General features: G+C 41.0%; 1 protein-coding gene across 5 annotated transcripts in view; it reads left to right on the top strand.

The window, feature by feature from the left end:
- The first annotated feature begins 988 nt into the window (after positions 1-988).
- The window catches only part of CYFIP1 (cytoplasmic FMR1 interacting protein 1), a 133,493-nt gene continuing 109,955 nt past the window's right edge, over positions 989-24,526 (top strand). For all 5 annotated transcript variants that reach the window (XR_005796292.1, XR_005796291.1, XM_040493896.1 and 2 more), the window contains exon 1: positions 989-1,103. The gene's annotated coding sequence lies outside the window, so the exon portion shown is untranslated. The remainder of the gene's footprint in view (positions 1,104-24,526) is intronic.

Raw genomic sequence — 24,526 nt, 5'->3', positions numbered from 1 at the left:
GTGGTTTTCATAGTTAAGTGGCCAAATTTAGAATACTTGATGCCCATCATTATTGGGCATCCACTAGAACCACAATGTCGGTGGGTGGGTGAAGGGGAAGTGGGTAGGTGGGGTGCGTGGGGTGTTTAGGGCCGTTTTTTCTCCTAAGCATGCTTGTGATACGCTCACTCCATTTACTGTTTCCACATGATTTGTTACTAAATTGGCCTCCGTCAAGATTGTCTTTTGGGAATTGTTCAAGTTTTCTTCTGCCAGCCATTCCCCCCCCCGCCCCCCCCCGCCCCAGCCATTCCCCCAAGTCTGCACTTGCGTTTGCCCCTGGCTCAGAGAGAGATGGGGTTGAACAGACATGATCACTGCAGGGTCTGTTGGGGTCATTCTCCCCTAGTTGGCTGGGCTCTGGCGGTGTATACCTGTTGCACCCTGTACCTGGCCGCCTGCCATGCTCTGGCCTGCGGAGTACAGGTGTGCGCACCTTCTACATGGCAGTGGCGACGGAACGACGCGCCCTGAGTGTCCCGCCTTTTAGTCTTTTCTGCAGCTCATCCACCCACCGCCCTGATCCGATGGAGCCCCGGAGCAGGATGCGGGCCCCGCTCCTTTTCCTCCACGAGCCCGGAGGCTCCCACGGGGAAGCTTCACAGCAGTACTCCCCAGCTGTCCCACGCAGAGCTGAGGCAGGTGGCCCTCGGGGCTGTCCGTAGGAAGCACCTTAGGCGGCCGGAGGGGAGCGTAGCCAGGGTTTTTCGGTTGCCTCCTTCCTGTCCATTGGCGTCGGGCGTGGGTGGGCCGGCTGGATCGGGGTGGGGGGTGGAGGGGGAGCGAGCAGGGGCGGTGGGCGGTGGGCGGTGGGGGGGGGGCGGTGGGCGGTGGGGGGGGGGGTGTGCACCGCGCGGAGGAGAGAGCTGCCAGAGCTGCGGCCCGAGCGCGGAGGGAGGAGCGCCAGGAGGAAGAGGCCGAGCCGGGAGAGCCCCCGCCCCGGGAGGAAGGGGAGGAGGCCGGGTGTTTCCTGGCGCATTCCCGGCCCGCCCGAGTGACTCACTCAGCCTGGAAACTCCCAGGGCCCGTCCGGGACCCCCGAGCCGCCGCCGCCGCTGATCCAGGTGAGGAAGGCTGCTGCCCCCGCCCAGCTTCATAAACCCTGTGAGATCCAGGCGGCCCTCGGAACCGAGTCGGGCATTGCGGCGGCGGTGCCCGGCCGGGGCCCCGTGGGCGGCCAGGACTTGGTTCTCCGCGGCGCGGCCTCCCCGGCGGCGCGGCCTCCCGGGATCGCTTTGGCCCACTGACTCCTGTTTCCGTGCCTTCGAACCCCCAGTTCCAGCGCATCCCGGTCTATGCGCCCTTCGAAACCCTCACATTCCCGGCCCCAGCGCTCTCCGGCCCCTGACTCCTCATCCAGCGCCCCGGCCCCTGCGCCCCGGCATTCCGGATCCCGACCCCCCCCCCCCCCGCACGTGGCAGAGCTCAGTGGAGAGGGTATATTGGTGTTTTGTAGTTATTGTTGGAAAGTAAGGCGCAGACAGCTTGCAGTGAGATCGTGCGGCGAGACCTGAACCAGTTTTTGCTCATTTTGTGCCCCTATCTGAGGGAAGGAGGAGACACTGGCCAAGCGAAACCATTTTGCAGAATCTTGGAGACGAGTTTTAGGCTTTGTTAAGGCGCGGGGATTGTTACGTGGGCTGCGCTGTTCCTACAGCCATACTGAGTGTATTTTAAGGATGAAATACGTGCGCTTAGTTTGCAGCACATTGTGGGTGTGAGAAAAAGGGTGAGAGGGTAATTTGGGAATGGGGTTTAAGGAGCGTTTTTTAAGCTGAGAGGCGTCCAGACCATGTCCACTTTAGTGTTAGGTCTAAACAGTACAGATAGCAATTGCTATTAAACCTAGTGTTGGATGATCTGTGCTTCTGTGGGCGACTGAGACTTTGTAGTGTTTCTTTTCTAGTAGTAGCGGGTACTGTGTGCCACATTGGACGGTTTTTACTGCTTTGTGAGCCCAGTGGTGTTTCTTGGCCTTTTTCTAATATTATTTCTTCAATGATTAGTGATTGAAGTAGCATTGATACCTGGTACTGTAGATCAGATTGCTGTGCTTGACCCCTCGTCACCAACTCTTTGGTGATTGTGCCAGAAAATCCTGTCCAGGTTCATCAGCCAGAGGTGGCAGTTTCTGATGCTGTGTGCTGGAATGCCTGAACCATTGAGGGTCCCACCCATGCTGTCCCTTATCCCTGCAGGTTGTTAGTGGTTTTCCGTGTGAAATGTAGATGTGCAGGCACAGAGCTGAAAAGAAATCACATTTTAAATAAACGGGGGACACAGCAAGTATGCATTTGTAGGAATTCAATAGGAATTTGGTGCTGTTTCATTCTCTGCTGCCTTTTCCCCCCTAGAGCATCATCTCTGTGACAGAGGCAAATAGAATTGTGGTGGAATACATTTCCTGTGTTAATACATATATACATGTGTTTGTGTGCTGATAGGTCGCTCAAAGAAAATTTTCCTTTATTTTGGTATGTGTGTTTATTTGGATTTATTTTTAAATTTACATGCAGTAAAGTTATCTTTTTGGTGTATGGTTCAATGAGTTTTGACAAATGCATAGTCATATGACTCCCATCACAATCAAGATACAGAGCAGTTCTGTCACCCGCCAAATTCCTTCAACTGTCTTTTTGTAGGCAGCCCTTCCTCCCATTTTCAACTCCCAGCAACCACTGAGTTGTTGTCCATTGTTACAGTTTTGCTTTTTCCAGAATGTCGTATATGGTCTTTGAGTCTGGCTTATTAGTTCACTTAGCACGATGAATTTGAGATTAATCCATTTGCTAGTTTATCCCCAAGGGGTAAAGACATGAAGGTTTGAAAAGTGTACGTTTAGGATACAGCCTGAGAGATTCAAGCAGTATTTAAAAATTTTTTCTTTAATGCTTATTTATTTTTGAGAGAGAGAGAGAGACCGAGCTCGAGCAGGGAAGGGGCAGAGAGAGAGAGGGAGAAACAGAATCCAAAGGAGGTTCTAGGCTCTGAGCTGTCAGCATGGAGCCTGATGCGGCACTCGAACTCATAGACCGCGAGATCATGACATGAGCTGAAGTCAGACGCTCAACTGACTGAGCCACCCAGGCAGCCTCAAGTAATATATTTTTTTAAATTTACATCCAAATTAGTTGCCATATAGTGCAACAATGATTTCAGGAGTAGATTCCTTAATGCCCCTTACTCATTTAGCCCATCCCCCCTCCAACAACCCCTCCAGTAACCCTCTGTTCTCCATATTTAAGAGTCTCTTATGTTTTGTCCCCCTCCCTGTTTTTATATTATTTTTGCTTCCCTTCCCTTGTGTTCATCTGTTCTGTGTCTTAAAGTCCTCATATGAGTGAAGTCATATGATATTTGTCTTTCTCTGACTAATTTCACTTAGCATAATACCCTCCAGTTCCATCCACGTAGTCGCAAATGGCAAGCTTTCATTCTTTTTGATTACTGAGCAGTACTACATTGTATGTATACGTGTGTATACACACGTTGTGTATGTACACAACCACATCTTCTTTATCCATTCATGCATTGATGGGCATTTGGGCTCTTTCCATACCTTGGCTATGGTGATAATGCTGCTATAAACATTAGGGTGTATATGTCCCTTTGAACAGCACACCTGTATCCCTTGGATAAATACCTAGTAGTGCAATTGCTGGGTCATAAGGTAGTTTTATTTTTAGTCTTTTGAGGAACCTCCACACTTTTCCAGAGTGGCTGCACCAGCTTGTATTCCCACCAACAATGCAAAAGAGATCCTCCTTATCTGCATCCTCGCCAACATCTGTTGTTGCCCGAGTTGTTAATGTTAGCCATGCTGACAGGTAGGTGTAAGGTGGTGTCTCATTGTGGTTTTGATTTGTATTTCCCTGATGATGAGTGATGTTGAGCATTTTTTCATGTGTCAGTTGGCCACTTGGATGTCTTCTCTGGAGAAGTGTCTGTTCATGTCTTTTGCCCGTTTCTTCACTGGATTCTTTGTTTTTTGGGTGTTGAGTTTGATTAGTTCTTTATAGATTTTGGATACTAACCCTTTATCTGATATGTCATTTGCAATATCTTCTCCCATTCTGTCAGTTGCCTTTTAGTTTGGCTAATGGTTTCCTTTGCTGTGCAGAAGCTTTTTAGTTTGATAAGATCTCAGTCATTCATTTTTGCTTTTGTTTCCCTTGCCTCTGGAGACATGTTGAGTAAGAAGTTGCTGTGGCCAAGATCAAAGAGGTTTTTGCCTGCTTTCTCCTCAAGGATTTTGATGGCTTCCTGTCTTACATTGAGGTCTTTCATCCATTTTGAGTTTATTTTTGTGTATGGTGTAAGAAAGTGGTCCAGGTTCATTCTGCATGTCGCTGTCCAATTTTCCCAGCACCACTTGCTGAAGAGACTGTCTTTATTCCATTGGATATTCTTTCTTGCTTTGTCAAAGATTAGTTGCCCATATGTTTGTAGGTCCATTCCTGGGTTCTCTGTTCTGTTCCATTGATCTGAATGTCTGTTCTTGTGCCAGTACCATACTGTCTCTTGATGATTATAGCTTGTAGTATAGCTTGAAGTCCGGGATTGTGATACCTCCTGCTGTGGTTTTCTTTTTCAAGATTGCGTTGGCTATTCGAGGTCTTTTCTGGTTCCATACACATTTTAGGATTATTTGTTCCAGCTCTTTGAAGAACGCTGGTATTATTTTGATAGAGATTGCATTGAATATGTAGATTGCTTTGGGTAGTATCGATATTTTAATAATATTTGTTCTTCCTATCCAGGAGCCTGGAATCTTTTTCCTGTGTGTGTGTGTGTGTGTGTGTGTGTGTGTGTGTGTGTGTGTGTCTTCTTCAATTTCTTTCATAAGCTTTCTATACTTTCAGTGTATAGATTTTTCACCTCTTTGGTTAGATTTATTCCTAGGTATTTTATGGGTTTTGGTGCAACTGTAAATGGGATCGATTCCTTGATTTCTCTTTCTGTCGCTTCATTGTTGGTGTATAGGAATGCAACCGATTTCTGTGCATTGATTTTATATCCTGCAGCTTTGCTGAATTCATGAATCGGTTCTAGCAGTTTTTTGGTGGAATATTTTGGGTTTCATCTGTGAAGAGTGAAAGTTTGACTTCCTCCTGGCTGATTTGGATGCCTTTTATTTCTTTGTGTTGTCTGATTGCAGAGACTAAGACTTCCAGTACCGTGTTGAATAACAGTGGCGAGAGTGGACATCCCTGTCTTGTTCCTGACCTTAGGGGGAAAGCTCTCAGTTTTTCCCCATTGAGGATGATATTAGCATTGGGTCGTTCAAATATGGCTTTTATGATCTTGAGGTATGATCCTTCTGTCCCTACTTTCTTGAGGGTTTTTATCAAGAAAGAATGCTGTATTTTGTCAAATGCTTTCTCTGCATCTGTTGAGAAGATCATACGGTTCTTGTCTTTCTTTTATTGATGTGATGAATCATGTTGTTTTGTGGATATTGAGCCAGCCCTGCATCCCAGGTATAAATCCCACTTGGTCGTGGTGAATAATATTTTTAATGTATTGTTGGATCCGGTTGGCTAATATCTTGTAGAGGATTTTTGCATCCATGTTCACCAGGGAAATTTGTCTATAGTTCTCCTTTTTAGTGGGGTCTCTGTCTGGTTTTGGAATCAGGGTAATGCTGGCTTCAGAGACAGAGTTTGGAAGTTTTCCTTCCATTTCTATTTTTTGGAGAAGTTTCAAGAGAATAGGTGTTAACTCTTCGTTAAATGTTTGGTAGAATTCCCCTGGAAAGCCATCTGGCCCTGGAGTCTTGTTTTTTGGCAGATTTTTTATTACTAATTCGATTTCCTTACTGGTTATGGGTCTTTTCAAATTTTCTATTTCTTCCTGTTTCAGCTTTGGTAGTGTATATGTTTCTACGAATTTGTCCATTTCTTCCAGATTGCCCATTTTGTTGGCATATAACTGCTCAAAATATTCTCTCATTGCTTTTATTTCTGTTGTGTTGGTTGTGATTTCTCCTCTTTCATTCTTGATTTTACTTATTTGGGTCCTTTCCTTTTTCTAACTTGATCAAACTGGCTAGTGGTTTATCAATTTTGCTAATTCTTTCAAAGAACCAGCTTCTGGTTTCATTGATCTGTTCTACTGTTTTTTTTTTTTTTTTCAATAACATTAATTTCTGCTCTAATCTTTATTATTTCTGTCTTCTGCTGATCTTGGGTTTTATTTGCTGTTCTTTTCCAGCTCTTTAAGGCATAAGGTTAGGTCATGTATCTGAGATCTTTCTTCCTTCTTTAGGAAAGCCTGGATTGCTATATACTTTCCTCTTATGACCGCTTTTGCCGCGTCCCAGAGGTTTTGGGTTGTGGTGTTATCATTTTCATTGGCTTCCATGAACTTTTTAATTTCCTCTTTAACTTCTTGGTTTGTGCATTCATTCTTCACTAGGGTGTTCTTTAGTCTCCAAGTATTTGTCACCTTTCCAAATTTTTTCTTGTGGTTGATTTCGAGTTTCATAACGTTGTGGTCTGAAAATATGCACTGTATAATCTTGAGTAATATTTTTAAGTCATGAAAAGAATGATAAAACTTCCAGTTACTAGAAAATTGAAACCATACAGAACTCTGTGTGTGTGTGTATATATATAAATATATATATTATACATAGCATATATAATACATATATTTTAAGTTTACTTATTTATTTTGAGAGAGAGAGTGTGCAAGCAGGGAAGGGGCAGAGAGAGCGGGAGAGAGAGAATCCCAAGCAGGCTTTGTGCTATCAGTGCAGAGCCCAATGCGGGGCTTGATCCCATGAACCATGAGTTCATGACCTAAGCCAAAACCAAGAGTTGGACACTTAACTGACTGAGCGACCCAGGCACCCCCAGAACTATATATATTAAAAGTGAAATTTCCTCAGTACTTCTGTGGTACTATATAGCCTTTTCTGTACATACACATAGTTTTTGTTTTTTTGTGTGTGTTCTTTTGGTAACATAATGAGATTATATTGCATATATCACTGTACCTATCCATTTGATGATTTTGGCTCATTTAAAGATCTTGGAGATATTTATATGTTGGCATACACAGTGTATATACACAAATTTTCCTTCATTCCTTTTTAATATCTGTATAGTGTTCCATAACATGGACATATTATAATTTATATAATCAGCTTCTTATTAATTGACATTGTTGTTTCACATTTGTTACCACCATAGTCAATACTTTTGTTTCTATCTTTGTGCACATACTCAGGCTTACCATTCTGGAAGTGAGTTTGGGTTCAAATAATACCTTGAGTACCTATGCTCCAGCAATGTTCTCAGCCAGGGTTATTTTTCCTATAAAGGTCCAGAGAATGAATGTTTATCACAACTACCTCATTCCACTGTTGTAACATCAAAGGGGCATAGACAATATATAATGAGAGTGTGGCTGTGTTTCAATAAAAGTTTAATTACAGAAACACCAGTGTGGCTAACTCTAGTTCTGGGTACTTTACATACTACGTATCCTTGCAGCCCTCAAATGTAGGTGCAGTTATTAGGCCCACTTTATGGATGAGAAAATTGACAAAGAGAAATGAAGTATGTGTCCAAGGTTATGTGCCTGGTAAGTAGCAGAGCCAGCATCTGACTGCATACATCAAGTTGAAAATGAGAAAGAAGCTGCCCCAAATACCTTCCCCAAAATGTTAGATCCTAGGACCTGACCCTCACACACACTTACTGAATCACTCGCTTATGATTCTTTTAAGGCAATATGCTTACTCAGCACTCCAGGAGCACTTGCCTTCCCACTCCTCAGATGGGCCAGTGTTCCCTTTGTCCCTCTCACTGTGTGACTGTGTCCTGGCTTTTGATTTGTGTTTCACTAGCATCACCTTATAGAGAGGTCAGCTCAGTGTCTGGGACCACCCAGCTACCCAGTGGTAGGAAAGACAGACTTGAGCAGGTGAGATCAAGCTGGGTCCTGGCAAGCCTGCTGCTTTGAGTTGTTGATGTCTGCTCCAGTATCATTACATGAGCCCAGGTGGGCACATTGGTTGGCCTGCCTTGACTCATTTTCCTTCTTTGGAGTCATGGGGAAAGTACCTATTAGATTGTTACGAAGATCAAATGAGATAGTACAGGAAAAATTCTGTAGAAGGGACAGCTACTATTAGTGCTACGTTTTCTAAAGCTTTTATATTAGAAAAAAATTTATAAAAGTGTGAAGTTTTAAGTAACTAACCTGTCTCCTCTACTTGTATTGTTTTTGCAACCAAAATTTAGCCAGCTCTTAGCAGCCCCAGGTATAGTATGGATTAATTACATCTACATAAGTAAGAACTTTAATTTAGGCATTTCAGTAAGGACAGAAAAAGAAAAAAAAGGCATAGAAGTTGGCAGGGAAAATGAAACTGTCCCTTATTTGCAGATGACATGATGATCTGTACAGAAAATCCAAGGCATCTGTGAGAAAACTATTAGGACTAGTAAGTGAGATTAGCAAGGTCACAAAATGCAAAGTCAATACATGTAAGTCAATCATTCTGTATACTAGCAACATACGATTAGAAAGTGACATTTTAAAATACCATATTCAGGGGCACCTGAGTGGCTCAGTCGGTTGAGCAACCGACTCTTGGTTCAGCTAAGGTCATAATTCCAGGGTTGTGGGATTGAGCCCTTCTGGGCTCTGCGCTGAACGTGGAGGCTGCTCGAGATTCTCTCTCTCCCCACCTTGTATTCTCTCTCTCTAAAAATAAACATAAAAAATAAAATAAAATACCATTTTCAGTAGTTTAAAAAAATCGAATACTTAGATATAAATCTAAAAACACAGGAACTGTATCCTGAAAATGACAAAATGCTGATGAGTGAAACAAAGATGATGTAAATAAATGGAGAAGCATACTATGGTCCTGAGTTGGAACACTCAACATGGTAAAGATGTCAGTTCTCTTCAAATTGATGCATAAGTTTAACACAAGCCCAGTAAGATATCTCAGCGAAAAAATATTTTAAACAAGTTATTGAGGTATAATGTACATAATTTATTTACTTTAAGCATACAGTGATTTATAGTAGATTTACAGGGTTGTGTAGTCATCACCATAATCCGGTTTTTTTTTTTTTTTTTTAATTTTTTTTCAACTTTTTTTTTTATTTTTGGGACAGAGAGAGACAGAGCATGAACGGGGGAGGGGCAGAGAGAGAGGGAGACACAGAATCGGAAACAGGCTCCAGGCTCCGAGCCATCAGCCCAGAGCCTGACGCGGGGCTCGAACTCACAGACCGCGAGATCGTGACCTGGCTGAAGTCGGACGCTTAACCGACTGCGCCACCCAGGCGCCCCCATAATCCGGTTTTAAAACATACTTTTCACTCCAGTAAGATTCCACGTGATCTTTTATAATCCCCATTTCTAACCCAGCTCTAGCTAATTGCTAATTTACTTTGTCTTCTATAGAGTTGCTTTTTCTGATCATTTAACATAAATGGAAGTATACAGTTTGTAGTTTTTATGTGTGGCTTCTTTCACTTAAAATACTGTTTTTGGAAGTTCATTTCTGTTGTAGCATGTATCAGTATTTCATTCCTTTTTAGTACATTTATATTGTTATGTAACCATCACCACTATTCATCTCCAGAACTTTTTCATCATCTCAAACGGAAACTCTGTGCCCAGTAAACAAAAACTCCTCATTCCTACATTTCCCTAACACCTGGCAACCACCATTCTACTATCTGTCTGTGAACTTGACTATTCCAGATATCTATATAAGTGCGATAATATAATATTTGTCCTTTTTTTTCTGGCTTATTTCACTTAGTAAGGCCATCCACTTTTATCATGTATTAGAATTTAATTCCTTTTTAAGGTTGAATAATATTTCCTTGTATGTATATACCATGTTTTCTTTGTCCATTCATCTGTTGATGAACATTTAGGTTGTTTCCACCTTTGTCTGTTGTAGAATGCTGCTATGAACATGGATATACAGATACCTCTTTGAGATCCTGTTTTCAATTCTTTTGGGTATATCCCCAGAAATAGAATTGCTGGATTATATGGTAATTCAATGTTTAGTTTTTTTTAGGAATTGCTACACTGTTTAACACAGCAGCTGCACCAGCATTCCCATCAGCAATGTACAAGGGTTCCAGTTTCTTCACAACCACATTAACACTTGTTATTTTCTGGTTTGTTGGTTTGTTTTTAAACAAATATTTTTTGTATGTTTTACATTTTATTTATTTTTGAGAGAGAGAGAGAGAGACAGAGCAGAAGTCGGGGAGAGGCAGAGGGAGAGGGAGACACAGAATCTGAAGCAGGCTCCAGGCTCTGAGCTGTCAGCACAGGGCCCGACGTGGGGCTCAAACTCTTGAACCGTGAGATCATGACCCGAGCTGAAGTCATAATGCTTAACCGACTGAGCCATCCAGGCACCCCATGTTGGTTTGTTTGTTTTGATAACCATCCTAATGGGTGTGAAAGTGCATCACATTCTGATTTGGATTTGTATTTCTCTAGTGATTAATAATGTTGAGCATCTTTTCATGTAGTTATTTGCCATGTATATATCCTTGGAGAAATGTCTGTAAGTCATTTGTACATTTTTAAATTACTTTGTTTGTCTTTCTGCTGTTGAGTTGTGGTAATTCTTTATATATTTTAGATGTGAATCTCTCATCAAATAATCATTTGCAAATATTTTCTCCCATCCTGTGGGTTGTCTTTTCACCACTGACAGAATCCTTGGGTGCATATACTAGTTTTTAACTTTCATGTCTAATTTATCTATATTTTCTTTGTGGTCAGTCTTTTGGTACATACCTAAGAAATCCTTGCCAAATCCAGTGTTATGAAGCTTTTCCTAATATATTTCCTTCTTAAGAGTTTTTTTTAGTTTTAGGTTTTATGTTTAGGTTTTTTATTTATTTGAGTTAGCTTTATATATAGTGTAAGGTAATGGCCCAGGTTAATTCTTTTGCATGTAAATATCCAGTTTCCCCAGCACCATTTGTTAAAAAGACTGTCCTTTTCGGGGTGCCTGGGTGGCTCAGTCGGTTAAGTGACCGACTTCAATTCAGGTCATGATCTTGCGGTTTGTGAGTTCAAGCCCCACGTCAGGCTCTGTGCTAATAGCTCAGAGCCTGAAACCTGCTTCAGATTCTTTGTCTCTCTCTCTCTCTCTCTCTCTCTCTCTCTCTCTCTCTCTGCCCTTCCCCCACTCATGCTCTGTCTCTCCTTCCTTCAAAAATAAATAAACATTAAAAAAAAAAAAGACTGCCGTTTTCCCATGGAATGGTCTGGACACCCTTGTTGAAAATCATTTGACTGCATATGCAAGGGTTTATTTCTAGTACTATTCTGTTTCACTGGTCAGTGTGTCAGTCTTTATGCCAGTGCCACATTGTTTTATTATTGTTGCTTCATAGTAAGTTTTGAATTCAGGAAGTGTGATACCTCTGACTTTGCTGTTCTTGTTCAAAATCATTTGGCTCCTCTGGGTACCTTGTAACTCTATATTAATTTGGGGGTGTGATTTTCTATTTTTGCAAAAAATGCTGGTGGTATTTTGAAAGAGATTACATCAAACCTGTAGATGGCTTTGGGTTATATTGTCATCTTAGCAATATGAGGTTTTCTAAACCATGAACATAGAATGTATTTATTTGTATCCATGAACATGGAATATACTTATTACTGTCAGCACTGTTTTGTGTTGTATGAATCTTTCACCTCCTTATTCTTAAATATGTATTTTTCTTTCCTTTTTTAAATTTTATTTTAATTCCACTGTAGTTAGCATACAATATAATTAACATATAGTGTAATATTAGTTTCAGGTGTACATATAGTGATTCAACAAATTTCTACGTTACTCAGTGCTCATCATGGTAAGTGTACTATTATTAATCCTTTCATGTGTTTCACCCACCTCCCCTCCGGTAATCATCAGTTTGTTCTATATAGTTAAGTGTCTGTTACATGGTTTGTCTATCTTTTCCTTGATCATTTGTTTTGTTTCTTAAATTCCACACAAGAAATTGTATGGTATTTGTCTTTCTCTGCCTGACCGATTTCACTTAACATTATATCCTCTAGATCCATCCATGTTGTTGCAAATGGCAAGATTTCATTCTTTTTTTATGGCTGAGTACTATTGCATTCTATGTATATATCACATCTTCTTTATCCATTCATCTATTCATGAGTGGGTTCCATAATTTGGAGGTGTAAATAATGTTTGCAATAAACATAGGGTTGCATATATCTTTTCGAATTAGCGTTTTCCTATTCTTTGGATAAATACCCAGTAGTGGGATTACTGGATGATAGAGTATTACTATTTTTAGTTTTAAAGAACCTCCATGTTGTTTTCCAGAGTGGTTGCACCAGTTTGCCTTCCAGCAACAGTACCCAAGGGTTCCTCTTTCTCCACATCCTAACCAACACTTGTTTCTTGTGTTTTTTTATTTTAGCCATTTGGATGGGTGTGAGGTGATATCTCATTATAGTTTCGATTTGCATTTCCCTGTTGGTGAGTGATGTGTCTGTTGGCCATCTGGATGTCTTTGGAGAAATGTCTGTTCATGTCTTCTCATTTCTTTTCTTTCTTTCTTTCTTTCTTTCTTTCTTTCTTTCTTTCTTTCTTTCTTTTTCCCTTTTTTTTTTGAAAGAGAGAGCATGTAAGCAGGGGAGAGGGGTAAGGGAGAGAGAGAAAAGCTTAAGCTCAGTCACACAACCCTGGGATCATGACCTGAGTTGAAATCAAGAGTCAGGCGCTCAACCAACTGAGCCTACCCAGTGTTGCAGGGAGTATGGCCGGAGTCGCAAAAGATGAGTCTGCAAAGTGCAGTTAAGTGAAGGTCCTCATACTCAAGTCGGATTGAGGCCCCGAATCCAGAATGAAGCTTCTTTTTATTAGGATAATTGCTAAAGACTATGTGCATAAAGTCAGCTAAGCAAGTGTGTTAATGAATCTAATGGTTAAGCTTTTCAAGGTTGAATTTCAAGTTAATTGGTTTCTATAACACTAGGAAGGGTCCAGTGTTAAGGAAGATCCGGCCCTGGACAATGTTAATGGCTCTAGGCGTTCCTTATAAGCCTAACTGCAGCTGCATTCAGTTGTGTAAATATGTCCTAAGGCCTTGCACCTTCTCCAGGCCTTCCCTTTTGAAGTCTTTTCCTTTGATGCTTCTCTCCTGCATCTCCCACAACCCAGGCTCATTTCTTAATTGGATTATTTAGTTTTTGGGTGTTGAGTTGTATCAGTTCTTTATATATTTTGGATACCAATCCTGTACTGGATATGTCATTTGTAGATAGCTTCTCCCATTCCATGGGTTGCCTTCAGCTATGTTAATTGTTTCCTTTGCTGTCAGAAGCTTTTTATTTTGATGTAGTCCCAATAGCTGATTTTTGCTTTAAGTTACCTTGCGTCAGGAGACATTTCTAGAAAAATGTTGATGTGGCCAATGTCAGAGAAATTACTGCCATGCTCTTTTCTAGGATTTTTTGGTTTCATGTCTCACATTTAATTCTTTAATCCATTTTGAGTTTAATTTTGTATATGGTATAAGAAAGTGGTCCAGTTTCATTCTTCTGCTTGTGGCTGACCAGTTTTCCTAACACCATTTGTTGAAAAGACTGTCTTTTTTCCATTGCATTTTCTTTTCTGCTTTATCAAAGATTAGTTGACCATGTAGTTGCGGGTTTACTTCTAGGTTGTCTCTTCTGTTTCATTGTTCTGTGTCTGTTTTTGTGCCAGTACCATACTGTTTTGATCACTACAGCTTTGTAATATGTATAACTTGAAGCCTGGAACTGTGATACTTCAGCATTGCTTTTCTTTTTCAAAATTTAGGGTCTTTTGTGGTTCCATACAAATTTTAGGGTTTTTTGTTCTAGTTCTGTGAAAAGTGTGGTTGGTATTTGGATAGGAATTCCATTAAATCTGTAGATTGCTTTGGGTAGTATAGGCATTGATACAATTTTTATTCTTCCAATACATGAGCACTGAATGTCTCTCCATTTCTTTGTGTCATCTTCCTTTCTTTGATCAGTGTTTTATAGTTTTCAGAGTACACGTCTTTCACCTCCTTGGTTAGGTTTATTCCCAGGTATCTTGTTATTTTTGGTGCATTTGTAAATGGGATTGTTGCTTTAATTTCCTTTTTTTTTTTTTTTAATGTATAGAAATGCAACAGAGATTACGTGTATCCTGAGACTTTACCAAATACCTTTATGAGTTCTAGTAGCTTTTTGGTAGAGTTGTCCAGGTTTTCTAAATACAGTATCATGTCATCTGCAAATAGTGAAAGTTTTACTTCTTCCTTACCAGTTTGGATGCCTTTTATTTCTTTTTGTTGTCTAATTGCTATGGCTAGGACTTCTAGTACTATATTGAATGAAAGTGATGAGAGTGGACATCCTTGTCTTTTTCATGGTCTTAGGGGAAAAGCTCTCAGTTTTTTCCCATTGAACTCTCAGTTTTTCATGTAAGGCTTTTATTAAGTTGAGATATGTTCCTCCTAACTCTACTTTGTTGAGAGGTGGTTTTTTGTTGTTTTTTGTTTTGTTTTGTTTTGTTTACCATGAATGTATGTTTTACTTTGTTAAATGCTTTTCCTTCATCTTTTGAAAAGATCATATGGTTTTTTTATCCTTCCTCCTGTTGATGTGAAGTATCACATTGATTGATTTGCAAATATTGAACTACCCTTGCATCCTGGGAATAAATCCCACTTGATAATGGTGAATGATTTTTTTAATCTATTGTTAGATTCAATTTGCTAGTATTTTGCTGAGGATTTTTGCATCTATGTTCCAGAGATACTGGCCTGTAATTCTCTTTTTTTTTTTTTTTAGTGCTATCTGGTTTTGGTATCTGGGTATTGCTGGCCTCATAGAATGAATTTGGAAGTTTTCCTTTCTCTTCTGTATTTTGGAATAGCTTGAGAAGAATAGGTATTAACTTTTCTTTTTTTTTAACGTTTATTTATTTTTGAGACAGAGAGAGACAGAGCATGAACAGGGGAGGGGCAGAGAGAGAGGGAGACACAGAATCTGAAATAGGCTCCAGGCTCTGAGCTGTCAGCACAGAGCCTGACGCAGGGCTCGAACTCACGGACCGTGAGATCATGACCTGAGCTGAAGTCGGACGCTTAACCGACCGAGTCACCCAGGCGCCCCAGTATTAACTTTTTAAATGTTTGGTAGAATTCTCCTGTGAAGCTTTCTGGTCCTGGATTTTCATTTGTTGCAAGTTTTTTGATTAATGATTCAGTTTCATTGCTGATAATCAGTCTGTTCAAATTTTCTGTTTCTCCTGCTTCAGTTTTTGGAGGTTATATGTTTCTAGGAATTTATCCATTACTTGTAGGTTGTCCAGTTTATTGGCCTGTAGTTTTTCATAATACTGTCTTAGAGTCATTTGTATTTCTATGATGTCAGTTGTTATTTCTCCTTTTTCATTGGTGATTTTGTTTGAGTTCTCCCTCTCTCTCTGTTTTATGAATCTGGTTGGAGGTTTATCAATTTTGTTAATTTTTTTCAAAGAATCAGCTCCTGGTTTCATTGATGTGTTCTATTGCTTTTTTAGTTTCTACACCATTTATTTCTGCTCTGATCTATTATTTCCTCCCTTCTGCTGGTTTGGGGGTTTGCTTATTGTTCTTTTTCTAGCTCTTTTGTGTATAAGGTTGCATTGTTTGAGATTCTTCTTGCTTCTTGAGGCATACCTGTATTGCTATAAACTTCCCTTTTAGAGCTACTTTTGCAGCATCCCAAAGATTTTGGATCATTGAGTTTTCATTTTCATTTGTCTCCAGGTATTTTTTTTTATTTCCTCTTTGATTTCCAGGTTGACCCATTCATTGTTTAGTACCATGCTTTCAACCTCAATATATTTGTGCTCTCCAGATTTTTTCTTGTGGTTGATAGCATTGTGGTCAGAAAAGAGGTATGGTATGACTGATCTTTATGAATTTGTTGAGATTTGTTTTGTGATCTAGTATATGATCTGTTCTGGAGAATGTTCTGTGTGTACTTGAAAAGAATGTGTGACCTAGTGTTTTAGGATGGAATGTTCTGAATATATCTGTTAAATCCATCTGGTCCATTGTGTCAGTCAAAGACACTGTTTCCTTGTTGATTTTCTGTTTTAGTAATGTGTCTGTTGATGTAAGTGGGGCATTAAAGTCCCTCACTATTAGTGAATTGCTACCGATTAGTTCCTTTATGTTTATTATTAACTGTTTTCTGTATTTGAGTGCTTTCCTGTTGATTGCATAAGTATTACAATTGTTCTATCTTCTTGTTGGATTGTCCGCTTTATTACCATATAGTGTCCTTCCTTGTCTCTTGTCACAATCTTTGTTTTATTTATTTTTGTTTTTTATTTTAATGTTCATTTTGAGAGAGTTTGCAGGTGCTTGTGCGAACAGGGGAAGGACAGAGAGAGAGAGTGAGAGAATCCCAAGCAAGCTTCTGGAGCTTGGAGCCTGATGTAGGGCTCGATCCCACAACTGTGAGATCAGCAACCCGAGCTGATACCAGAGTCAGCTGCTCAACTGATTGAGCCACCCAAGCACCCCTACAGTCTTTGTTTAAAGTCTGTTTTGTTTGATACAAGTATTGTTATCCTGGTTTGCTTTTCACTTTTTTTGCATGATAATGCTTCTCCATCTCTTCCCTTTTAGTCTGCATATGTCTTTAGGTCAAGGAAGCATATAGATGGGTTTTGCTTTTTTGTTTTATTCATTTGTATCTTTTTAAAATTTTTTTTTTCAGCGTTTATTTATTTTTGGGACAGAGAGAGACAGAGCATGAATGGGGGAGGGGCAGAGAGGGAGGGAGACACAGAATCAGAAACAGGCTCCAAGCTCTGAGCCATCAGCCCAGAGCCCGACGCGGGGCTCGAGCTCACGAACTGCGAGATCGTGACCTGGCTGAAGTCGGACGCTTAACCGACTGTGCCACCCAGGCGCCCCTCATTTGTATCTTTTGATTGAAGTGTTTAGTCCATTTGCATTCAAAATAATTATCGATAAGTATGTATTTATTGCCATTTTGTTACTTGTTTTGTGCTTGTTCTTGTAGTTCTTTGTTCCTTTCTTCTCTTGCTTTCTTTCATGGTTTGCTGGCTTTCTTTAGTCATATACTTGGATTCTTTTCTCTTTATCTTTTGCATATCCATTACTGGTTTTTGATATGTAGTTATCATTAGGTTTATATGTAACATCTTATGTATATAGTAGTCTATATTAAGTTGATGGTTGCTTATGTCAGAACTCACTATTTGTGCCTTTTCCCCCAACATTTTAGGTGTATGGTATCATACTTCACATCCTTTTAGTTTGTGAGTCTCTTGACTGAGTTGTATAGGTATACTAAATTTTACTGCTTTTGTGCTTCCTACTTTTCTTACTCCTACTTATGGTCTTTTCTTTCCACTCAAGAGTGGAACATTTCTTGTAGGGCTGGTTTAGTGGTGATGAATTCCTTTAACTTTTGTTTGTCTGGGAAACTATCTGTCCTTCTGTTCTGAATGATAGTCTGACTGGATAGGGTATTCTTGATTGTGGGCTTTTTCTTCCAGCATTTAAATATATCATGCTACTCCCTTCTGGCCTGCAAAGTTTCTCCTGAAAAGTCCACTGATAGCTTTATGGTAACTATCTTCTTTTCTTTTGCTGCCTTTAAGTTTTTTCTTTATAACTACTGTTTGCCATTTAAATTACTGTATGTCTTAGGGTAGATTCCCTTGGGTTGATTTTGTTGGTAGCTGTCTGTGCCTCCTAGATATAGATTTCTGTTTTCTTCACCAGATTTAGGAAGTTTTCAGCTATTATTTCTTGACATAAATTTTTCTATTCTTTCTCTTTTCCTTCTGGGATCCCTATGATGAGAATGCTATTACACTTGATGATGTCACTGAATTCCCTTAGTCTGTTTTTATTTTTTATTGTTTTTCTCTCTCCTGTTCAGCATGATTGCTTTTCATTACTGTGTCCTACAGGTCAGTGATCCATAGTTCTGTTTGCTCTCATATACTGTTTGTTCCCTTTAGTGTATTTTTAATTTCATTTATTGAGTTCTTCATCTTTAATTCGTTCTTTTTTGTTTTCTGTTTTTTTGAGGACCTCCTTGAAGTCCTCCATTCTTTACTCAAGTCTAGTAAGTATCTTTATGACCATTATTTAATTTTTTTAATATTTGAGAGAGAGAGAGAGAGAGAGAGAGAGAGAACATGAGTGGGGGAGGGGCAGAGAGCAAGATGGAGACACAGAATCCCAAGCAGGCTCTAGGCTCTGAGCTGTCAACACAGAGCCCGACGTGGGGCTCGAACTCACAAACTGTGAGATCATGACCTAAGCCGAAGCTGGATGCTCAACTGACTGAGGCAGCCAGGTGCCCCAGTCACCATTGTTTTAAATTCTTTATAAGGCATATTACTTATCTCCATTTTGTTTGGGTCTCTTGCTGTGATTTTTCCTGTTCTTTCATTTGGGACATATTTCTTTGTCTCCTCATTTTGTCTAACTTTCTGTGTCTATTTCTATGTGTTAGGAAAGTCAGCTGTCTCCTGCTCCTGAAAATAGTAGCCTTATGAAGAAGAGGTTCTGAAGTGCCCTACAGGACAGTATCCCCTGTTCATCAGAATGTCACATTTCAGGGGTATCCTCTTTGTGTTGCATGTGCACTACTGTTGTGGCTGAGCTGATTTGCCTTCAATCCAGTCATGTGCAGTGGCTTTCTTTGCCTGTTGTGGTCAAGATTTGGTTCCTTTGTTGTTAGTGTGTTATTCTGGGGCTGTCTTGGTCTTTTTTTTTTTTTTTTTTTTTTTAAGTTTATTTGTTTATTTTGAGAGAGAGAGAGAGTGCAGGGGAGGGGCAGAGAGAGGAGAGAGAAAGAGAATCCTAAGCAGGCTCTGCACTGCCAGCACAGAGCCTGACAAGGGGCTCAAACTCAAGAACCATGAGATCATGACCTGAGCCAAAACCAAGACTTGGACACTTAACCGATTGCGCCACCCTGTCACTCCACACCCAGTCTTGGTCTTGAGTCAGTTCAGGCATTTGCCTGAGCTGCAGTAGCACTGAACTAAAGGTTGCTTTCCCTGTATTGTCTCCTGAAGATCTTTCATTAGTAGGTAGGGCCTGCAGTCAGACCAGATGTCTTCTCCTAGCCTACTGCTGGGACCACTGTCTGACTGGTTGTGTGCCTAGGCAGAGGCACTTTGAAGTGGTGTTGGCCTGTGTTGGGGCTGCTTGCATACTGTTAGACTTGTGACACCTCTTTGGGTGAGCTCCAACCAAGAGTGTAGTGGATGGGGCAGTCCCCAGGAGAATGCGTAGGTTGGGCTCACAGTGCCTACAAGGTCCATGCTGGTCCATTGTAGGAAGGCACCTGCTGCTCCTTGGGAAAACTAGGCTGGTGGGTTTGGTGATGATGGGTCCACAGAAGTGCTTGGGGGTAGGGGTGGGGCATACTGTTAGCAAGGTAGGTGGAGAGTGTGGGAGAGCACTGGTTCTCAAAGGTGTGCTTGTATTATATCTATGCTGGTGAGTTGGGAGGGTGGAGAATGGCACCCACCAGCTCCTTTGTTCCTAGAAAAGTCTCCCAAAGATCCCTGCCCTTCCAGGTTATGTTCCAATATTAGTAAATAAATCTCCTTCCTGTATTCCCCAGGCATTTTTCAAAATGTTGCTTCTCTCTTGTATCTCAGGGAGACTGTTTGTTGTGCATTGCTTGAAGGGTGGGGACTCAGTTTTCTATTGCCCTCAGGCTCTCCCAGAGCTGACTGAGCTCACTGGTTTTTAAGGTTTCTGGTGTGATTATAAGAACTTGGAGAATTAGGCTCCTCTGGTTTTGAAATTGAATGTTATGGGGATTCATATATCCTGTGTGGGAGCCTTGTGTGGGGTTCTGCTCCTTTCACCTTTCCATGCTCATGGTGTACCTCTGTCCTGAGGACAGTTCTGTGGGTCCATTTGGCTCCCGACCATGTCTTCCCCCTTCCTACTTTCTTTTCTGCAGCCTCTTCTCTACATTTAGCTGTAGAGGGTCTATTCTGCCAGTTTTCAGGTTGTTTTTTGGGTCATTTACACTGATGTGGGTGTTATCTAGTTGTACCCACTGGACAAAGTAAGTTTGGGTTCTTCCTACTCCACCATCTTCCCTAGAAGTCCCTTTTAAAAATTTTGATGCTATTGTAAATAGAATGAATAGAATGTTTTCTTTATATCTCTTTTTGGTTGTTAATTGCGACATAAAGAAATACAGCTGGGGCGCCTGGGTGGCGCAGTCGGTTAAGCGTCCGACTTCAGCCAGGTCACGATCTCGCGGTCCGGGAGTTCGAGCCCCGCGTCAGGCTCTGGGCTGATGGCTCAGAGCCTGGAGCCTGTTTCCGATTCTGTGTCTCCCTCTCTCTCTGCCCCTCCCCCGTTCATGCTCTGTCTCTCTCCCAAAAATAAATAAACGTTGAAAAAAAAATTAAAAAAAAAAAAATAAAAAAAAAATAAAGAAATACAGCTGATTTTAATGTGTTGCTTTAGTATCTTGCAGTTTTGCTAAATCATTTATTAGATCTAACGTTTTTTTATTTTTATTTATTTTTCTAATTTTTTAAATATTTATTTATTTTTGAGACAGAGACAGAGCATGAATGGGGGAGGGTCAGAGAGAGAGAGGGAGACACAGAGTCTGAAGCAGGCTCCAGGCTCTGAGCTGTCAACACAGAGCCCGACGCGGGGCTCGAACTCAAGACCGTGAGATCATGACCTGAGCCAAAGTCGGAAGCTCAACCGACTAAGCCACCCAGGTGCCCCTTAATGTTTTTTTTTTTAATATTGAGGATGTACTGCATATAAAATTATATTCTCTGAAGTTTCATGTATTATAAAGCTGTGTTGTTGGGTGCGTATGTGTTCATGATTGTTAAATCTTGCTGAGAGATTGGCCCTTTCATCATGTGTTTAGTATCAATTTTTATCAAGTGTATTTTGTTTCATATTTAATATTAGTAAAGCTACTTTTTGCCTACTTTTGGTTTCTCTTTACATAGTGTGTCTTTCTCTATTCGTTTAGTTTCACCTGTTTTTATCTTTGGATTAAAATGTGTCTCTCATAGCATATAATTGGTTCATTTAAAAAAATTTATTAGGTCAGTGTCTGCTTTAGGATTGCTTAGTCCATTTACATTTAATGTAAGTACTTATATGGGAGGGTTTATATCTGTCATTTTGTTGTTTGTCTTCCTTATATCTTCTATCTGGAGAATATCTGGTCACAAGTTGGGGCCTTAAGCATAGGAACTCTGCAGGAGATTGTGGAGAACCTAGGGCCGTGAGTGGGGCATAAACATGTCAGCTCTGCCCTAATTTCAGGTTATCTAATAGGATTTCAGAACATTTCAGTGATAAGATTTGCATTTGTATGAATTTTCTGCGTTGAAAGCCTCTTAGAACATGGTCTCAATGGGGCGCCTGGGTGGCGCAGTCGGTTAAGCGTCCGACTTCAGCCAGGTCACGATCTCGCAGTCCGTGAGTTCGAGCCCCGCGTCAGGCTCTGGGCTGATGGCTCAGAGCCTGGAGCCTGTTTCCGATTCTGTGTCTCCCTCTCTCTCTGCCCCTCCCCCGTTCATGCTCTGTCTCTCTCTGTCGCAAAAATAAATAAACGTTGAAAAAAAAAATTAAAAAAAAAAAAAAAGAACATGGCCTCAAGGAAATAGGGATGTGCTTTTTGTCTCTGGTGTGCATTTGTACTGTTAGCAGAAGCTTATTGAGCATTCATTTAACTGGTTGGTCCCTACCCAACATTATCATGACTGCCTCATCTTCTGTGCATGGCTGTGGGGATAGAAATGATGGACCTTAAATGTGGCTTTCAGAATTTTTAGTTGTGAGTATGACATATGGACAGTAATTACTACTTTGACCTAGAAACAGCATATTTGTGATTTGTATTTATATCTCAGGTATTCCACTAGCCAAACTTGTTAAGCCCAGTTCTTTGCTCTCCCTTCGGTTCATTTTACTCCACCTGGGAGAAGAACCAATGCTTAGAGAGCAGTGAGTTCCATCTTGGATTCTGATTCCATAGCCAGAATTTTGTGCCCAGAGCTAGCATGGTCATTCCTGGTGCCCATGTTGTCTTGGCCAGGGCATTGGGGATGGGTGTTTATTCATCTTTCAAGATACTTGTCCAAAGAAGGTACGCTTTGCTCTGAAGAACCTTCTGGCCTCAAGTCAGAAGTAGTGATGAGTATTTGCATTGTATTTAAATCCCTGACCCTCTCAAGCTGTTTACTTTAAATAATTTTCTTCTTTTTCCACAAATCCTGCCTAGAAGGACCAGGCTTCGCAAAAACAGTGAGCTCTAAAACGACATGGACTCTTGATTCCTTGGGGTAAGCTGTCCCCAGAGATCACTGAATAACTTAAGTGTGTTAAATCAAGCAGACTTACGCATGTGTGTGATAATTTCATTGACTCTGGAAAATCAGTCTTGCTGCTGCTCTGGAGACCACACTCATAAGGTTTTTGTACACACAGTTGTAGTTTTTCCTTTGTTTTGATGGGCATGGGGGTGCGGGTCTTAGGATTCTCCAGATAAACAGAGCCAATAGAGAGAAGGAGAGGAATTTATCTTAAGGAATTGGCTCACAGGATTATGGAGGCTGGCAAGTCTGAATTTGCAGTAGGCTGGCTGGAGATGCAGGGAAGAGGTGATTTGGCAGCATGAGTCCAAAGGCAGTCTGGAGGCAGAATTCCTTACTCTTTGGAGGACCTCAGTCCTCTTATGTTTTCTCTTACAGCTATCAACTGATTAGATGATGTTCACCTACAGGGTGGAGGGTAATGTGCTTTACTCAAAGTCTGTTGATGTAAATGTTAATCACATCTAAAAAATACCTTGACAGGGAAATACAAATCAAAACCACACTCAGATATCACCTCACACCAGTCAGAGTGGCTAAAATGAACAAATCAGGAGACTATAGATGCTGGCGAGGATGTGGAGAAATAAGAACCCTCTTGCACTGTTGGTGGGAATGCAAACTGGTGCAGCCACTCTGGAAAACAGTGTGGAGGTTCCTCAAAAAATTAAAAATAGATCTACCCTATGACCCAGCAATAGCACTGCTAGGAATTTATCCAAGGGATACAGGAGTGCTGATACATAGGGCACTTGTACCCCAATGTTTATAGCAGCACTTTCAACAATAGCCAAATTATGGAAAGAGCCTAAATGCCCATCAACTGATGAATGGATAAAGAAATTGTGATTTATATACACAATGGAATACTACATGGCAATGAGAAAGAATGAAATATGGCCTTTTATAGCAATGTGGATGGAACTGGAGAGTGTGATGCTAAGTGAAATAAGTCGTAGAGAGAAAGACAGATACCATATGTTTTCACTCTTATGTGGATCCTGAGAAACTTAACAGAAGACTGTGGGGGAGGGGAAGAAAAAAAAAAAAGAGGTTAGAGAGGGAGGGAGCCAAAGCATAAGAGACTCTTAAAAACTGAGAACAAACTGAGGGTTGATGGGGGGTGGGAAGGAGGGGAGGGTGGGTGATGGGTATTGAGGAGGGCACCTGTTGGAATGAGCACTGGGTGTTGTATGGAAACCAACTTGACAATAAATTTCATATTAAAAAAAAAAATACCTTGATAGTAACATCTAGGTTGCATTTGAACCCAAACTAGGTAATACCATAGAATAGCCAATTTATCACATGAAGTTAACCATCACATTTTTTCCATTTAATTAATTAATTATATTAATTTTTAAAAACTAATTTTCATTTAGTTTTTATTTTGTGTTTTAATAACTTGAAGTTTAGATAATTGCCTCTTCCAACAAAGCTTGGCTGAGTACGTACTGAAGGGTAAGTCCATGCAAAGGGTGGTCATGGGTACAGGGAGGTCCTTGCCTTCTGGAACTGCCAGGTGTGTGAAGGGAGAGTCAACACTTCCCACCTGCCCTCTACCAGGAAAGGGGAGCACATCCTTTCACGTGTCACTTTTAGACCTTGCACATGAGCTGTGGGAGGCTGTAACCCTCTTCATGTCCATATATAGCACCCCCCAACACACACCAGGATTGCCCAGAATGGGGTGAGCCTACTTGTGGATGCCTCTGCCAGGGTGGCTGAGGATTGGGGTATTTTCCAGTTGCCACGGGGGATGTGGCTTCCTTTCTCCTCTCTGTGACCCTGTGCTGAGTTCCCTATGTATCATTTGTATTCTAGTCACACATTTTGGGCTTACACCATAGAGTTCTGTAGAATTAGTTGTGATTCTGGAAGGGCTTTTGAGAAGCTTTTGGAACTCTCTGTTGCCCCAATTCTGCCCCAGGTCAAGGCAGGAAAGGAGATATGCTGTATTGTCTGATCTCTAGGGTGTGTCTTGGGGTCCCCCCGACAGACTGGGGTAGGGGTGGCCCTGGGCACTGTGGCCATGCACACCCTTCCTGCAGACTATGAATGTGAAAGTCTCAA

Source organism: Herpailurus yagouaroundi, unplaced genomic scaffold (genome assembly GCF_014898765.1).
Source record: "Herpailurus yagouaroundi ecotype Mexico unplaced genomic scaffold, PumYag 185, whole genome shotgun sequence".
In the NCBI taxonomy this organism is placed as follows: Eukaryota; Metazoa; Chordata; class Mammalia; order Carnivora; family Felidae; genus Herpailurus; species Herpailurus yagouaroundi.
The sequence above is the reverse complement of the archived record's forward strand: the minus strand, read 5'-3'. Positions and strand labels throughout refer to the sequence as shown.